The following is a 17,016-nucleotide window of genomic DNA, read 5'->3' as shown; positions in this document are numbered from 1 at the left end:
ATGAGTTACTTACGAAAAAAAACATAACATTGCATTTTTTTTCTATATTTATTTCAAAATAGAGTGATTGCTTCTAAATCCTTGAAACTAAAAAACTTTGACTTCGGTTTAGTATAAAGTTTTTATATTTGCTTTATTTTGTTTCAGTTATTTAAAAACAAATCTTTGTAATGTCATATGTATATTTATTAAAAGATTTTAAATACTTTTTTAAATCATTTTTGTTTCACAGTTAAGTATGAAAAATGATGTGGATTAAAATTACCATGAGCGTATTTTACTTATATCATTAATCATTGCTGTATATTTAAAAAATTGCCTTCTAATACCGGCAAGAAAATTTAAATTAAACTTTACTGTCAGTAAAGTGCAAAATATTTAAAAAAAAAAAAGCTACATTTTAAAAGCTAAACTACTTTTGAAGTGATATGAATCGATGATTAGCTTATTAAAATGCTACTTTTTGAAGTTTATATTTGTCTTCAAAAACGCATTCACAACTCGCAAATTTTGCCGTATAACACTTAATTTAGTAAGTATATAAATCTAACCATACACAGTATAAACAATTTCCTGTGTTGAACTTAGAAAAAATAAAACGTAAAACGATGATTTTTATTAAACTAAAAAGTTCATATTTGAAACGATAATCGTTGTAAAATTCAACTTTCAATTGAAAAATGAGTTCTTTACGACGATTAAGTATTCCTCGAATATTACTATGGTAAATAATTTACTTATTTTACACGCGATATTTGGAATATATTTTTAAGTGCCGCGCGGTTCCAATGTCATGCTCATATAATTTTATTTTACAAAGTCTATTTTGTAATGAATTTTCAAGATTTTAAAAAGAAAGATCTTTTTCTATGGCTCCGCTCAATAATAAATTGTTAATTGTAGTTACAATTAGGAAAACATTATAAGAATTTTTAAACGCATTATTCATCATCTAATAAAACTTAATAAAACTAAATCTAATAAACCACTAAATTAATTAAATATCACATTCAGTAATAACACGTTTAGTGGATGGGCAGATCGAGAAATGCTATTTTATATCAATATCTACAATATCCATTTTTTATTCCATATAATTGTCGGAAATAATAACAAGTTAAAATTATAGAAGCTATAGAAGCCAATTTCTCTCCTAGAATTTAACGGTTATAATTTGAAAACCGTGAGTCACTTCCCCTCTGTATAAGGGGAAGGGAAACAGAGTGTTCTCACAGAGGAGAGAAAGTGTCAGCAAACGGGAGAATTTGGCATATGAGACTCCGAATTCTGCCCTTAGAGGTGCATATGGGTTATCCCAGGTTCCACAGTAGCAGAAAATGGAACAGAAAATAATTAAATCTATATTTTTTGCAATGTTAATGTTCATTGTTTACTTTTTTTTTGAAAATCGTTGAGTTCGTCAAATTTTATGTTCGGGTTACCATCGAATTTTCTCGGCTACACTTTCGGAATATTCACACATACATTTACATCTTTAACGAAAATTATCTTTTATCTTACCAAAAAGATGTTCAGAATTGACCTCCTGGGTAATAGTCTTACTAACATCTTTTGAAAGTTTGAACTCATTTTGACTCTTCGTTTAGTTGCTATCCACAATTTTGTGTGACAGGTCACAGAAAAAACTCATTTCCAATTTCAAGAAAAATACCGATTTAAATCTGACTAAAATAAATTTTTTTTAAAAAAATTGAAAAAAAGTAAAAATGTTAATTTTAGAAGCGATAAGATTTTGATTTTTTTTAGATTTATTCACCTAGCCCCTAAACTAAAAGAGATAATGAAGAATGGATGTTTTTAGACTTTATTGGATCGTAATTATCCTGGAAAACATTTTCTTACAACCTTTTTTCGCATATTAAAGGAAATACTGTCAGAAGGTTTACAATAAATAAAATAATAATAATAATAATTAATAAAATTAATAATGTTGGAATCATAAGTATAATAAAAAATAATGTAGCATTATTTTAAATTGGCTAGGAAGAATCCGTTAGTTGCTATTTTATTGCATAGTGCATATATGTACATGTTTTTCTACATTCCGTTAAAATTTTCCACGTTTCATTCATAATTTTTATTCAATTAATTGATTTTTCTTCACGTGCAATAAAGTGATTTGCTATGCATTTTCCCATGATATTATTTTGTTTGATTAAATTAATATTGGATGGGAATCGCAATATTCACGTGTTCATGTTGGATCTTGGAGAATTAATTTTTTTTCTGTTCCAGCAATCGGAAGGAATTGATGAAAACATTAGCTCATTAAAAAATATTCTACAATGTATCTTCTATTTGCATAGTTATGAGCAATTAGCATACAATATATTATTAAGTTATAAAATTTGACTCTTGAACAGAGATTCTTTGATGGAATCGATGATGAATTTCTGCACCTTCTTGGCAGTTGTGGTGCTTTTCTTAGCGTGACCTAAGATAATTTTCACCATTTCATTCACAATTTATTTACAGTTATGTAAATAACATATCCACATGTTTTCTTAATCGCCGATCTGACACATGATAGTCATTGGTGCAATTAGCAAAATTGGTTCGATTTTATGATTTTGAGATTTTGCAATTTTATTTGGGCTACTGATCAACCTGGTGGTCAAGGTAATATCTTGTTGAAGAAAATTGCCAGTAAGAAAAGCTCAGTGTTAAATGGCAAAGAATTTATAGTAGCTTGTTCAAAGTGTCGAGGACACCTAATTGGTCTTCTAAGTGAAAATTACAACGACAAGAATTGTTAGATCTTTTTTTTCTGTTGTCTCCATAGACAAGATTTTTCTCTCTGATTCTTGAGAAAAACCACAGTCAACCCAAATCGATCAGACTGTACTGGTTTACATATTAATCAAACTTATGTGGTTTAAAGTGCAACTAGCGAGACATGTGAATTCTTACTTGACCACAAATTGAGGTGAGAAAGTCACAAAGTGGAGCATTTTTATGTTTTGTTTTAAAAATAAAACATGTTTTGCGTTTAGGTTTTTCCTTTTTCTCAAGTAAAATCTTGTATAATTATTAGTAAGAATACATAAAAAGTATTATTATAGCATTGTTTATTGCTTAATCAGTTCAATTATTTTTAGTTAGGGATTGACGGGGATTTTCCTAAGCTAAAAAATAATTTATTGCTTACTAATTATATTTTGTTGAACTTTAAGCTTTTAAAGTTTATTCGTAAACCGGTATAAAAAGCTTAATTTTGAAGCGCAAAATATATTTAAGCATTTTAAGTAAAATGCAAGAAACTACGTCAACTGTGTGAATATCGAAAGAAAACCCGTAGAATTGAAACAACTTTGTCGCCAATTTGAATTAACTCGAAGGATATCGATATAGGGAAAAGCGCGCTACCTTCGGACGCCACAAGTTTCGGACAATTCATTTTTTTCACTATGTTCTTTTTTGATTTCATCCAAAGCTTTTTTCTGATAATTTGAGATATTGGATTAGCTATATTCTAATGGGCCAAATTCTTAAATTTTCTAAAGCTTAAATTTTCGAAGGTAAGGGCTTTGACAGACTTGAGGATTAGCCGAGAGACGACTTAGCGTAATTGTATTCGAAATAGCGGTTAAACCGAATTTCTATCATTTTCCACTAAGCCGTCTCTCGGCTTAAGTCGTAAGTGTGTTTAGGGCATAACGGTCTTTCCCATACCTAATAATCTTTTTCAACGTGAACATCTCGACTGAACCATACGCTTAAGTGTTTTCGTTTTAAGAATATACTTCAGTCAAGATGATTCTCGTTTGGAAAAGTTCATATGGAACATCAAATAGAAATATGGTCTAACAGAATATCGATATCAAGAAAAAAATTCATAAAGGATATGATCAAAAATTAAAAAAAAAAAAACAAAAATGTACTCGCTCTGTCCCGAAAATTGTCGTACGTTTGATAGTACATTTTATATGAAAGAATGTACGACTTTTGTTGGGACAGAGTACAAAAGTAAATCGAGTAAATCTATCCATTTTCCGATTTGAAAAAGAGTTATTTCAACGCTTAAAAAAGATTGTTTTAACACTTTTTTAATGTAAATTTTAGAACAAAAAGGGTAGAATTTAAAATGAAAAAAGTTTTATCAACTCTCCTGCATATTACACCTAAATAGAAGTAAAATCAACCTTAAAATATTAAGTAATCGAAAATCACAACGAGAAGGAGTTTATTTAATATCGATTCGAGAAAGTATAATCCCTTTCTTACTTGGTGTTATTATATTCATTATGGTGGTGTCAGTCTCATGCTCTGTGGAATCAAGTGCCGTAAAGCTCAATAAATGCATTTCGAACACCTTTAACACCAGAAAAAAGCAAGGTGACCTCAAAGGGATTCGAACCCAGGACACTTACAACATAGAGCGAGTGCTCTACCGTTTGACGCATTGAATATCCTCATGCCAACATAGGCTGTTATATTTGACACGAAACACGAGTATAAAGAAAAAAATCAGATTGATTGCTTTCCTAAAAGTTCTTTTAAAACATGATTTACCATTTATGGCACTGTACAAATAAAGCAATGAAAAATTAATTTTGTTCTGTTCATCACAAAATTAGTGAAATTTGGATGCAAAGTCTCGGAAAGACAAATAAAATATTTTAATTTTCCTTAAAAAACGAGACGTTTTGTTAATGTGTAAGTTTTTACTAACCAAATTTAATTTTTATTGTTCATTTGTCTGTTTTTTTTTTGTATTACTGATCATATTCCATTAATTCCTTTACATATGCATTAAACTTTATTTGTGAATTAATGAATGAAATTTATAGCAAGTCATTTGTCTCTAGTCTTGTTCTAATTGAAGATTTAACCTTTCTGAAAATTAAGATTATTTAATTAAACACGCTCTTACATTTGAGACTTTTTATTATAATAAAAACAATGAGGATTATTTTTCTTAAAAAAGAAATGATATTCGCGACTGAACAATATTTACGTTGTTGTAGCTCTTCCGGAGTTCGCCAGAGAATTCGTTCTTTTTAAATTAAAAGACTCCAAATTTTTTCCAAAGCTTTCAACCCTTGATGTACGTCTTCATCAGTAAGCTGAGAATTTGATTTATTTCAAAACCTTTTTGTACAATTTTCTATGCTCTTCTACTTACTCAATTAAAGCCGTTTTGCAATTTTATAAATCGGTTAACAACGTGTTATTTGGGATTTTTGCACTTATTTTAAACTAAAACTTTTCAAACATTTTTAAATTGTATTCTTTATTGGTGTTTTCTTAAATAAAGTCTTTGTAAACTGAAATCTCTAATTTTCTTTATTCCCCCAAACGTAATCCTCCAGGTTCCATTGCCTATATGCTTTGTTTTTTCGCTTTTTATGGAATTCCTTCTAGGCGCTGCTCTACTTCTTGTATCGTCAGATCAATTTTGATGTTCGTAAAAGGGGATACTGCGTCTAAGCTCAAAATAAGTATTGATCCTACACATCCTACACTGTGATCTTTTGTACAAGTTTATGAAATTCTTAATCTTTAGTCTCTTAACGGTTATTATCGAGATATTTTATACAAGGTAATCAATTTTACAGTAAATTCTCGTATTGGAAAAATCTGCTAAGTCCATTGTAGACCTCCCAGGATCGCCTCCCCGTGGTATGGATGCTACTTCCATGCTCCCGGAGTTGTTGGGCGAAGGCGGTGCATTGTATTACGATATTATTAACATGTTAAAATTGTCTAAATCAGACCATATCTTTGCACCGGGCGGGACTCGAACTCACAACATTGTGAGTCAAGCCGGAGATCTATCCGCTCATGAGACAACGCTCTTGCCTATTGCGTCACTGAAATCCCCCTCTTAACTCTTTCGCGTCTTTAGGGTCATATATGACCCGGGGAAAAAAGTTTCTTTTTGGCTATTTACATTAATTGAGATCTAACTGGAGTCTTGAGAAAATGAGCCAAGAATCTTACATCCTTGTATTATGATGTCGTGCACGAACAGATAGATTTCAATTAATGTAAATACCCAAAAAAAAACTTTTTTCCCCGAGTCATGACATTACCCTAAAGACGCGAAAGAGTTAACGGTGATAAGATGAATGCGAGGAATTTTGCTAGGTGGTACATTGGGCTCTCGATAAAGTACACTACTGAGCGAAATGGATCACCTTCTTTGTGTACTTTTGGTAAGCCGTATATCCTCAGTGCTACCGCTTTGTACGTGGTCATTTTTCACTTTCGATTACATTGATACTTTCCTTTTCTTATAGCTGTTTTATAATCAAATTGTTTTGCGTTTGGTATTTTAACGTTGGGTCATTCCTCAACTTGGCATAAAGTGTCTTCTGACTAGGTTCTCATCCTGTTCCTTTTAGTGGAACGTCCCGTTACTATTATCCACTGTCCATAATCAACTTCTCACTAAGGTGAGAACCAACTGTAACCAACTGTAACCTTCAGGGACACAAGAGTGACCCTTCCTCAGATGTACCAACTACCGACCGATTGATGACATCGTACAAGATGATACCTTATTAGAGACGTGGTACTAGACAACAGTGGCATATGACATTTGATGGACAATGAATCCTGAGTCTGGCCCACGATCAGTAATTTGTTACAGTAATAGATAATATTAAGAAAGTAAGTAGATGTGGTCAAAAGGTATCAAACGAGTTTCATTGCACTTAATTCTACAGAGGGTAAAGGATTGACAACCCCATCCCTATATTGGAAAATAAATAGGGGAAAGCGCACTACCTTCGGACGACTCAAGCCTTGAACAACTCAATTTTTCATATCATATGGAGAAACATCCTTTTGACAAACTTCTCTTGATAAGGTGACAATACATATTTTTCAGAGTTGATAAACTAAAACCTCATTGTAATCTTACAATCAAAGACAAGCAAATCTAGACTTCAATTTTCAACTGAAGCGAATAAACACAAGACAGTCTGCCGAGAGTTCATTGATATGCATAATAAAATTCCCACGGAAATATTTGTGGACAAAATCGTTTACAGTAGACAATAAGCGGAAAATATTATCAGATATTTCCCCGTGTAAGACAAACCCTCCCCTTGCGATTTTCTCACTCTTAATAATTGAGACAGTCACTTGGGAATGTGTATTTCCCCAAGACAATAAAATGCACACATAAGCTCATAGCCTTCAATTGCATGCTCAATTGGCAACGTGTGCTTGCAAAGCTTGGGCTTTTCACAGAGGGGCGGGGAAAAAGCCATGAGTCGGGGTGAGAGGTTGAGATAAAAGTGTTAAATATAAGCAGGAAGCTTTTGATGCTCCTATCGATCATTTGCAATCATCGAGGCTTCTTGACAGCACGTCTTTTAGTGTCTTCTTGTGCTTGAATTTTTCGCGACAAAAAGAGCTTATCACTTGAACGAGATTGAAAAAGCCGTGACAGTGTGTGCCAAGGGTTCGATGAGGCAAACCATACCATAAAGAACTACCGGAAGTGTAAAATTAATAATAATAGTGATCAAGTGCAATTGCCCAGTGACACTTGAACTGAACTGATAAGAATCTTCATATGTGCTTCGACCTCTCGATCAATGATCAAGCAGCATCGACTATCGCTGCGAATGATCTTAAAGTGCGCCAAGAGAAATTATCATTCTACCACCCACACGAGAAGATTATTTTCTGAGGTATTGCACGGAGATCGGGAAGTACCAAGTGAGCATCATCAGTGGTCAGATGGTCAGAACGACCTCAATATCCATGACAATTTATTGGCGCCTCGTGTGATTTATTGACAGTGATGATTGAGTGACTTTTAATAAATAACGTGATTGAAAGTTTTTGCGGATAAGCGTCAATTAGTTTGTACCCTTCATTCAACAAGCCCAAAAAGTAAGTATGAATAGTTTTATTTTAAATGGACTACGTTTTTTTGTGTTCAAAATATATATGGCGTAAACCCCGCAAAACATTTAGAAATCGCTTAAATTTGTATAATTGGCATTAAAGATAATGTAAAGGATAGCTTGCCAAAGCTTAGGGAAAGGCTTTCAGGCCTCGCACAAACTCCAGCTTCGAACCCTTCATATTTTTCCCATGTTCCCATTCTAAATTGAGTTACTGATTAAAATTGATTTGTTTTTGATCAGTAGAACAGCACTGAAACCTAAAGAGATTTTAAAATGAAACAGTGTGGGAAAGCTCGATACCTTCGGACGGTTCAAGCAAGCTTCGGACAACTCAATTCTTTTGTATATTTAATAGATTTGACTAATGGTCTTCTCAGGAATTTTGAACCATTACACTATCTATTAAATATAATATTCAAATTGGTTAAATTCATTTAAAATATATTGAAAAAAATAAGTCGTTCGAAGCTTAAGTAGTCCGAAGGTAGAGCGCTTTCTCTTACAAGAAAGTCGCACGAAAGAACATAAAAAATAGGTTCGCCTGAAAAAGCATAACATCAATTCTTGATTGATTTTCTTAAAAAAAAAAATAAGAGCTATCAACAGGATCAATGCTTCAATTCTGAAGCCAAGATCAATATCAAAATTTCTAGATCTAAAAGGTCTCTTACTTGAATTGCTTTCTGATGATACTCATCGCTGTTGCTGAATGGTACTCTCCTTAGTTTTCCTCATTGCCCTGCAGATATTGGATTAGAGTCCTTCCACTTGTTCACTACAAAAGCAATAAGATGCACAACAATCACGATATTTGTTTCAATCTATATGTTTTTCACAATTTTAATCAAAGTTTCACTTCTGAGGACAAATAAGGAACATTTCGTGGCTTGTATTCATCACTCTTCTTCCGTATTTTCCGATTTTTGCGAAATAAAACATAAAGAGTTGTTCTATGCACCGCACGATTGATTTCACAATTGATCTCTGAGAATTTTCAGAAATTTTATAGGTAGTTTACATCATGGGAACTGAGAACTGAGCTTTAATTTCTAAAAGGGCGTGACTCAAAATTCTATTAGTTATCTCAGGAAAGTGTAATAATTTTGAATATGTAGAATAGTTCTATGAAAAATGTAATAAAACTTTCCATTGTATTCATAAAAAAAAACTAGTAACTCCCAGAAAAATACCTTTTTTTATAATAAAAAGTTCAGGTAGGTAGGTTCATAAGATCCAAGTATATCGAGAATCATTCTTTTCAAAAGATCAGACATCCTATTAGTTAATTTCTTCCTCTGGGAAACACCAAAAGATGTTTATTTGAACTTCGTGGTGATTTCAATGTTTGACCACTAATTTTACGAGGAAAATTTCACAGACCTTCAACTGTGTCTGTTGTATTTTTTACATGACGTGATCTATTTGTTTGACTTTCGATGGCGGCATCATTTGGGGTTTTTTTTTACTATCTAAGCTATTTATGTCATAAAACGTTATTTGCCGTTCTTTTCGTCAGTCCCATTCACAAAAAAACTCCTGAATCATGTTGATCGGACACCTTCGAAAAGGCATCAAAAGATAATTTGATTAAGCTTATACTCATTGAGTGCTATTAGTAGTTTAGTGAAAAGATAGACACATGTTTTGAAAAATTCATGGGCATGTGGCAGTAATTCAGATGGTCCACAAAACAAGAAAGTTATGTGATTTTTTCATCAAGATGATCTCTGTCAGATCTTATAGATACGCAATAGTATGATAAATATGGCAGAAAAAGTGCCCATAACCTTGAAGAGAGAACTAAAATTGTTTATTTGCCAAGATCATAAAGAAGTACTCAGCTTCTGGCAAGTAAACCATAAGATAAACATGATGGAGTGTACAGGAAAAAATGCTTGCGAAATTATTTCACAAAAGACATGAGACAATATTATTTCAAACCGGATACCATGGTGAGGACAAACAGGGGAATTTTCTTTCGCACAGAAGGTCGCCTGTGGAGTATCCCGACCTGGGGATTTTTACTTTAGTGTCCCAGACAAGGAAGTTTCATGAGAAAACCTCGTAAAATTAAAGGATGACCGGTGATTCCCTCAATTTGTTTAACAACATAAATATGTCTGGTTAAATGGAAACTTTTGAGAGGGTAAAAGAGTCAAATACTCGTGATTATTGATTTACGCTCCACCATTTAAGCCAACCTCGCTATATTCAAGGCAATATAATTGCATTCTGCAGACGATTGATGCGACTAAATAACCATTTAATTCATCAAAGATTATTAATTGTATGGAGTAATAATACAGTTTTAGTGTCCTCATGCAAATTTCAACACTTTTCCCTCACATAAAAATAGTATTAACGAGTGAATTATGCAAGATATCTGTAATTTTTATCGCTCATGATTGTTAATCACATGTAGTTGAAATTATTTTCCTCATATGTGGAAACATCGATGCCACTCTTTGTCGATTTACAGCCCATTTCTCATTGTGTGACAACAGGGAAATGTCCCAGAAGATTCATCACAGCAAAAAAAAAGACATTGCTAGCTCTTCACGCAAACAATTGCACCAAAGTATCTGTCTCACTGCTCTAAAGCCACTTTAAGTGCAATTGTTGCGAAAAATGAGAGTTCTAATAATTTTTTAATTGCTCATTTCAATGGGCTAGTGACCAAGTTGAAAGCAAATTGGAGAATCTTCCATGCGCAGTAGCGGGTTCGTCGCTCAAATTGTTGAAGTCTTTCGTATGAATTTGCACCAAATGCTCTCAATTGACTTCTGGCATGGAAGAAACTTATGTAATGGACCAAGGTAGTTTGATGGGCACCTCTTACAGATGTATTTACCCATATTTACCTGTGTTTATTATACAATTATATGCTATTCATACTCCATTTACTCACCGCTATTCATTCACTATTCTCACTTTATGATCATCAAAGGTTTTTGTATCACGGCGCGGTACTATATCATATATTTAATTCATTCACCATGTGCAATTTGCTATTGATTCAATTAACTGAGAAATTGCGCAATTATCGACCCTGTCGCATCTTCTTATTTATCATGATCTTTGGTGGTTACACAAGTAAATTTTCTAATAGACAAAAAGCACAGAGATACACGATCTCGTGAAAGAATATGCTAAAATTTGTATTATTACATTGTTGGTGCAGTAATTAGCAGTATATGAAATACGAGTAGCTCATTCATCATTAGTCGTGCGATGAGAGATAAAAGGAGAAAAATCCGTATGATCATCACAAGGGCGATATTTATACCATTCCGGGAATTGAATTTATCTCCAGAAAGCATAATTTTTCTCACATTTATTACATATGCAGATATTGGAATTTTTCTTTAGCACCTCGTCTAATTCTAGTTCATGCGCTTTGGAACATTTTTGTTGACGCGAAAGTAACCACAACCTGTTATAGAGGTATTTTCACGAGAAATGAGCCTTAGACGGAGTAGATATAAGGCTCATTCATGTAACTGACATCAGAGTTGTCCAAAATTTAGATAATTTTTTGAGTATCCTGAACAAAATACTTTTGTAAAAATTCTTTAAAAACTGATAATCTCTTTTAACCCTTTAAGGACAATAATTTGCCTTATGTCTTTGACACACTTATGACTTAAACCTAGAGACGACTTAACGCAATTTTAATTTAAAATAATGATCAGATTATATTTGCCTCAATTTCTGACTGATCCGTCTTTCAGCTTAAACCGAGAAATGACTTAGTTAGTGGGAAACTGATAGGAATTTAGTCAAATCAATATTTTAATTATAATTACATTAAGCTATCTCTCGGTCTAAGTCGTAAGAGTGTCTAGAATGTTACAGATTGACACGATCTTCTCAGAAACAAACCAGATCGTGTGGGTCATTGCATATACAAACCTACCGATCCGTGTAATCATTGCAGTGATTGCCAAGTCGACATATTGTCACGATTTTTTCGATGGTTCCGGTGTTCGTTAAAAGACGAAGCCCACTCAGGAAAGCCCATATCAAGGGTCGAAAGTTTCGGACAAAATTTGAGTTTTTTATATGAAAAAAACGGGCTCTGATAAACACCGGAAGATCTGAATTCAAAATAAATTCGTCAGATACCCGACCTAATAATGAAAACGTCCAGATAGTGTATTTCCTAATTGGTTGGTACAAATTTAGATCCAGGGCAAGTTTGAACCAGTAATGAATCAGTAATTATTTTAATTTGTCCTACAATTAAATTGTAACCAACATTTTATTTATTTATTTATTTTTTTTTTGGAATTCTTTTGTAAATATTATATCCATAACAGATAATGACACTTAAGAGTTCTTAAGTGACTTTTATTTTAAGGAGACATGGCTAATATTTTAAGAAGAACAATGTAGGGTGAGAGGAACACCTGTTGACAGTTTCATTACCATTTGGGTTATGAGATTTTAACATCTCACTTATAGGAAAGGGTAGATTACAGAAAAAAATCACAATACTCATATTTTATTTAATAAGCTAACTGTACCTAATTTCGTCCAGCTTGTATTTTCGGCCACTTATTGTGTTCCTCAAATTTTAATGAATTTTTAGTTTTTGCGTACTCTAGAGATTTTACAATGCAAAAAAAGTCGCTTCAACGAATGAAATGATATGAAAAATACTTTGGAAGAAATACGGAAGGATAAGGAATTACAAGAATCAAGGTGGCCGAAATATTACCGAAAGCTATGTCTATACAGTAGAGTCTCGCTATAGTCCATATTTGGTTTCAAATTTGACACTTGGGTCGCACTATAGTCCATGTAATTTTTTAAAATTATCAACGATTTTTAGTATTGAAATTGCTCGACGGCTTCCACTTTCCTTGCGATTGTGGTACTTGTCTTTGCTCTCTTCATTGTGGATCACAATTATCAAAACTACTTAATAAAGTTTGCCAAAAATATTAAAATAATTATGCATGTCGCATACTAAAAAACATAACCAAACTTAAAATCAGTGTTTTGAAATCAACGGTCGATAAATTGTGGATTATAGAGCGATGGCTTATAGCGAGACTCTACTGTATTACTATTAATTTCAAAATATTTTGAGAATGATTTTAGAGAAAACAAAGACAGTAATTATCTAAAAGGCTCTAAGTAACACTACTTAAAAATAAGTAACAAAAAATTTTATTTGTAATAAAAATATTACTTTTTAAACTCAAAACTTAAGCGCTTGCATGCAACTATGCCGAAAATTTGGTACAGTTACCCTATATTAAATAAATTTCAGCATTTTAAGACAAGGGTCTATAGGGGTTCTTTGCGAAGAGGTGTTCCTTCGACGCTATTTTAGTGAAAGTTATCATAATTGATTTACAAGACAATAAGTAGAAGTTCCTTTACTTTCAGCCATAATTGAATAGTTTAAGTTAATTGGTCAGAATGATATCTCTAAACTATTATCCTTCAACTCAGTGTGTGTAAAAAATACATCTACGATCAATCGACTTTCGGGAGGGCAGCGGGGACCAACCCGAGGAATTTTCATACTTAAACCGTTCGAAGACATATCGAGAGAGTGCCCAGATGACATAACATCGTGCAACTGCAGCATGAGTGCATAATCTTTCGCGAGTTTCGCGGGATACAGACATAACAAATATTTTCATGGCATTTTCGTTCTTTGTGGAACAAAAAGGTCACGATTTTTTGCGCATCTTCAATCTCTAAAAATCCCAAAATAAAAGCCAGTCACAAATATTCCATCTGAAGCTATGACGCCGATGATGGGTGTGCATGGGAATTAACAGGGAGTGCGTTAATATCAATTAAGTCAATATATCTCAAAACAAATCAGTATAGAGATGTTTGAATTTACAGTGATACAGCATAAAATGATCTCTAGGTGAGAAAAAATGTACAACAGCAGAAAATTGGTCAAATTGCATGGTTGGTTTTTGTCATTAAATGTGATAATCACATCGGAAGGCATTCCAATGGCGCGAACAATCGAGCCGCAGACAACAAATTAAATTTCCACCTGAATTGGCTTTGTTACATTGTAAAATTAAAAATCATATAAATTTCTCTTTCCATGTGGCACAGATTTATGATCCATCTCTTTGCATTTTGTTTGTCACTCAATTGCAATTGAGTAATTTCTTGCTTCATATAATTTTCAATGAAAGAAAACGACACACATCACAGAGAAGGTGGCTGTTTTTACGACAAAACACCTTATGCAGGCACTATATATGGAATGATGGCAAAAGTGTAACACCGGTGAAAGCTCCATTTGTCAATTATTGAGAAATTGGCAAGTATGGAGAATCTAAGGCTAAATCTCTTGTAATTTTAATTGATTTGTTACAAAATTCCCCATACCGATAACAGCAGGGTGTAATGTATTTAATTAAATTTAAAAAAGAAAAATCAATAGGGTAATAGACTTGACTTAAAGAAAGCAAACACGTTGAAAATTATTTAATTTTTGTATGGAAACAAATATCAAAAAGGATTTATGAAAAAAAAACGTTACTTGCAAAATCAGTACTAACAAAAAATGTTTACAAAGAAACACTGGTAGCAGACAGTAAAAAAAAATACAAGCAAAATAAACATTTAAACAGAATTTATTTTAGTTAAACATAAGGACAGAATTTTCTAATTCCCAGTTCCGCATTCTAAGGCAAATAATGGGAATGATACATGTATTGTACAGACAAGTCGTGTTAAAAATAGAATTTTCGCAATTTTCCATTAATATTTCAATTTCAATAGTGGAAAATTAAAAATTACAACATTTTCATGTAATGTTAATGTTCGATTTCAAAGAAAGAATAAATTTACATTAATCAAGCGATTTTCAATTTTGTTTCGATTTCTAACTCCCCAATGGATGGATCATATTTGCATGTTTTCCAGCACCTACAAATTTACTTAGGTATTTTGTTGAATATTTTCTAAGCTGATTAGAAATATTCTATTAATCAACATGTTATTTTTTTATTTTATAAATAGGGGAGACTGAAAAAATTTTGTGAAATCCAAAATTAAAAATTCATTATTTTCAAAAATAAAATGGTCAGAAACTTCAAAATTTATCATACGTAGCCTTCATGAACATTCTTAAACGTACAAAGTTTTAATCCCTTTGAGGACGAGAGGGCCAGAAAAAATCATTTTTTTTTACTTTTTAGAGCAAATCACACTTTTAGACGGCCGTAGGAAAAATTTAATTTTTTCAAAAGATATGCAAGATAAAAAATATTGAAAATGTGAAGTTTATTTTTGGAATATTTACCTTAAAGAAAATATCAATACTGACTAACTTAACTGAAACACATTTTTCATTAAAATAGAGAAAAACGGTATTCGATAAAGTTGTAGAGGAATAAGTTTTATAAATATATCAATTTTATATTTTTCCATTTGTGAATCAAGGTGTCATAAATTATCCCATATAATATCTGATAAAATTTTAAAAGAAAAATAATGCGTAGAAAAGTTATAATATTGTAACTTTACTATAACAATATGGTTCTATAAATTGATTAACCCTTCAAGGACAATATATTTTGAGAATATCTCAAAATTATCGAATTTTGAAAATTTCAAGATGTTTTCTCTAATTAAATTTTGTCAAAGCATAGCTACACTGAGAAAAAACGGGCGTTTGGTTAACTTTCTTTCCTCATAACTTTAACACTTTTTAGATGTAAAAATATATCAACATTTTTTTAATGTTAATTTTACACTTTTTCAATGGTAAAATTAACTTGAAAAAGTGTAACTTTAAGCCCTAATACACCTAAAACGCATAATATTTACACCGATTTTGGATCAATACTGCAGAGTAAAATAAACATTTCCGGAATGTTATTTTAACTTTTCCGGATTTCTCTCAGGGTATACAATGTTGTCGTAGAAGATTAACTTAAGGAATTTTTCAAGCTTTTCATATCTGGCCCTAAAATAATCAATATCGGTGCAGTATTAATTTTGTTTTATTTTTTTTTATTGAAAATCTTTGAAAAAAAAAGTTTTACAGAAAGAAAATTGAAATTTTTGAGCAATTTTTTGCCATTGTATTTAAGAAAATGTCTTCTCGATGTTTTATCAAGATTAGGTTTCAATGGCGTTTAAAACACACTAAAGAACTTTTGTTTATCAAAATTTGCAGCAAGACAAACTCTTTGGCTCCTTAAAAATTTAAACAGCTTTAATTAATAAAAATCGGATTGAAATGAGATTAATGACGATTTTTTAAAGTTAAGTCTAAGGCCTTTTTAATCTAATGATATTGCTTTTGGGATAATATTCTCAAGGTATAAGAACGAAAGGTGTGAACGTTTCTGTGACTTTGTCTAAATTCATCAAAATTGGTGCAGATATATCGTCGGTTGCATAGATATTTACATCTGTATTTGGTGCAATCTAGGATACTGACGTCGCATCTTGCGTAAAATGCTAACATAAATAAATGTAGATACGACAATGGTCGATGCAACCAATTCCAAAAACAGAATTTCCCGATAAAGATCAATGATCATAGAAAAGGATTTTTTTAATTTTTCTATAATCTATAATACTTTTAGGTTGAATTACAGTTAATTGCTTGTTGTACGATTTTTAAGAAAATTATTTTGCGTTCAAAAAAAAAACCCTTTTTGGTGGTGCAATCCTAACAATTTACTCCTAAAATACCAACTAACATAATTTCACATTTGGCCTCACTTTTACTAGAATCCTGGATGCGCCCTTGTGAGAGCTCGTGAAAAAATAAAATATCCATTTTGGCAAATTTTGGTCCAGTCTCCCCACTATAAATTAATCCTTTCCTCAGATATGTTCTAAATTTAAAATAAATGAGGCAATTAATAAAAAAAAGTGTTCTGGCTCTTAATTTTAATTTCTATTAATTAATGTTTTCGTAAGTTCTCTAAAGCTTTGGAAAAGATCCAAAATTCTAGTACTTTTAACAATTCCGCATATACCGGCTTCAAGCTGAAAGCCTTCAGACTTTAGACTTAGTCATATGGCTTAACTTCTCTAATTCCTTATCAAGCAAGATTATTTGGAAAATTTTATTCCATTGCACTTCTCCAAAAAGTCCTAATAAATGGTCTTTAGTTTATAA

The 17,016-nt window shown here is 32.0% G+C and overlaps 1 protein-coding gene across 1 annotated transcript in view; it reads left to right on the top strand.

The window, feature by feature from the left end:
• Positions 1–7,263: 7,263 nt before the first annotated feature.
• Positions 7,264–17,016, top strand: part of LOC129804987 (lysosome membrane protein 2) — a 65,139-nt gene continuing 55,386 nt past the window's right edge. The window contains exon 1 of the mRNA XM_055852789.1: positions 7,264–7,872. The gene's annotated coding sequence lies outside the window, so the exon portion shown is untranslated. The remainder of the gene's footprint in view (positions 7,873–17,016) is intronic.

Source organism: Phlebotomus papatasi, chromosome 2, assembly GCF_024763615.1.
Source record: "Phlebotomus papatasi isolate M1 chromosome 2, Ppap_2.1, whole genome shotgun sequence".
In the NCBI taxonomy this organism is placed as follows: domain Eukaryota; kingdom Metazoa; phylum Arthropoda; class Insecta; order Diptera; family Psychodidae; genus Phlebotomus; species Phlebotomus papatasi.
The sequence above is the reverse complement of the archived record's forward strand: the minus strand, read 5'-3'. Positions and strand labels throughout refer to the sequence as shown.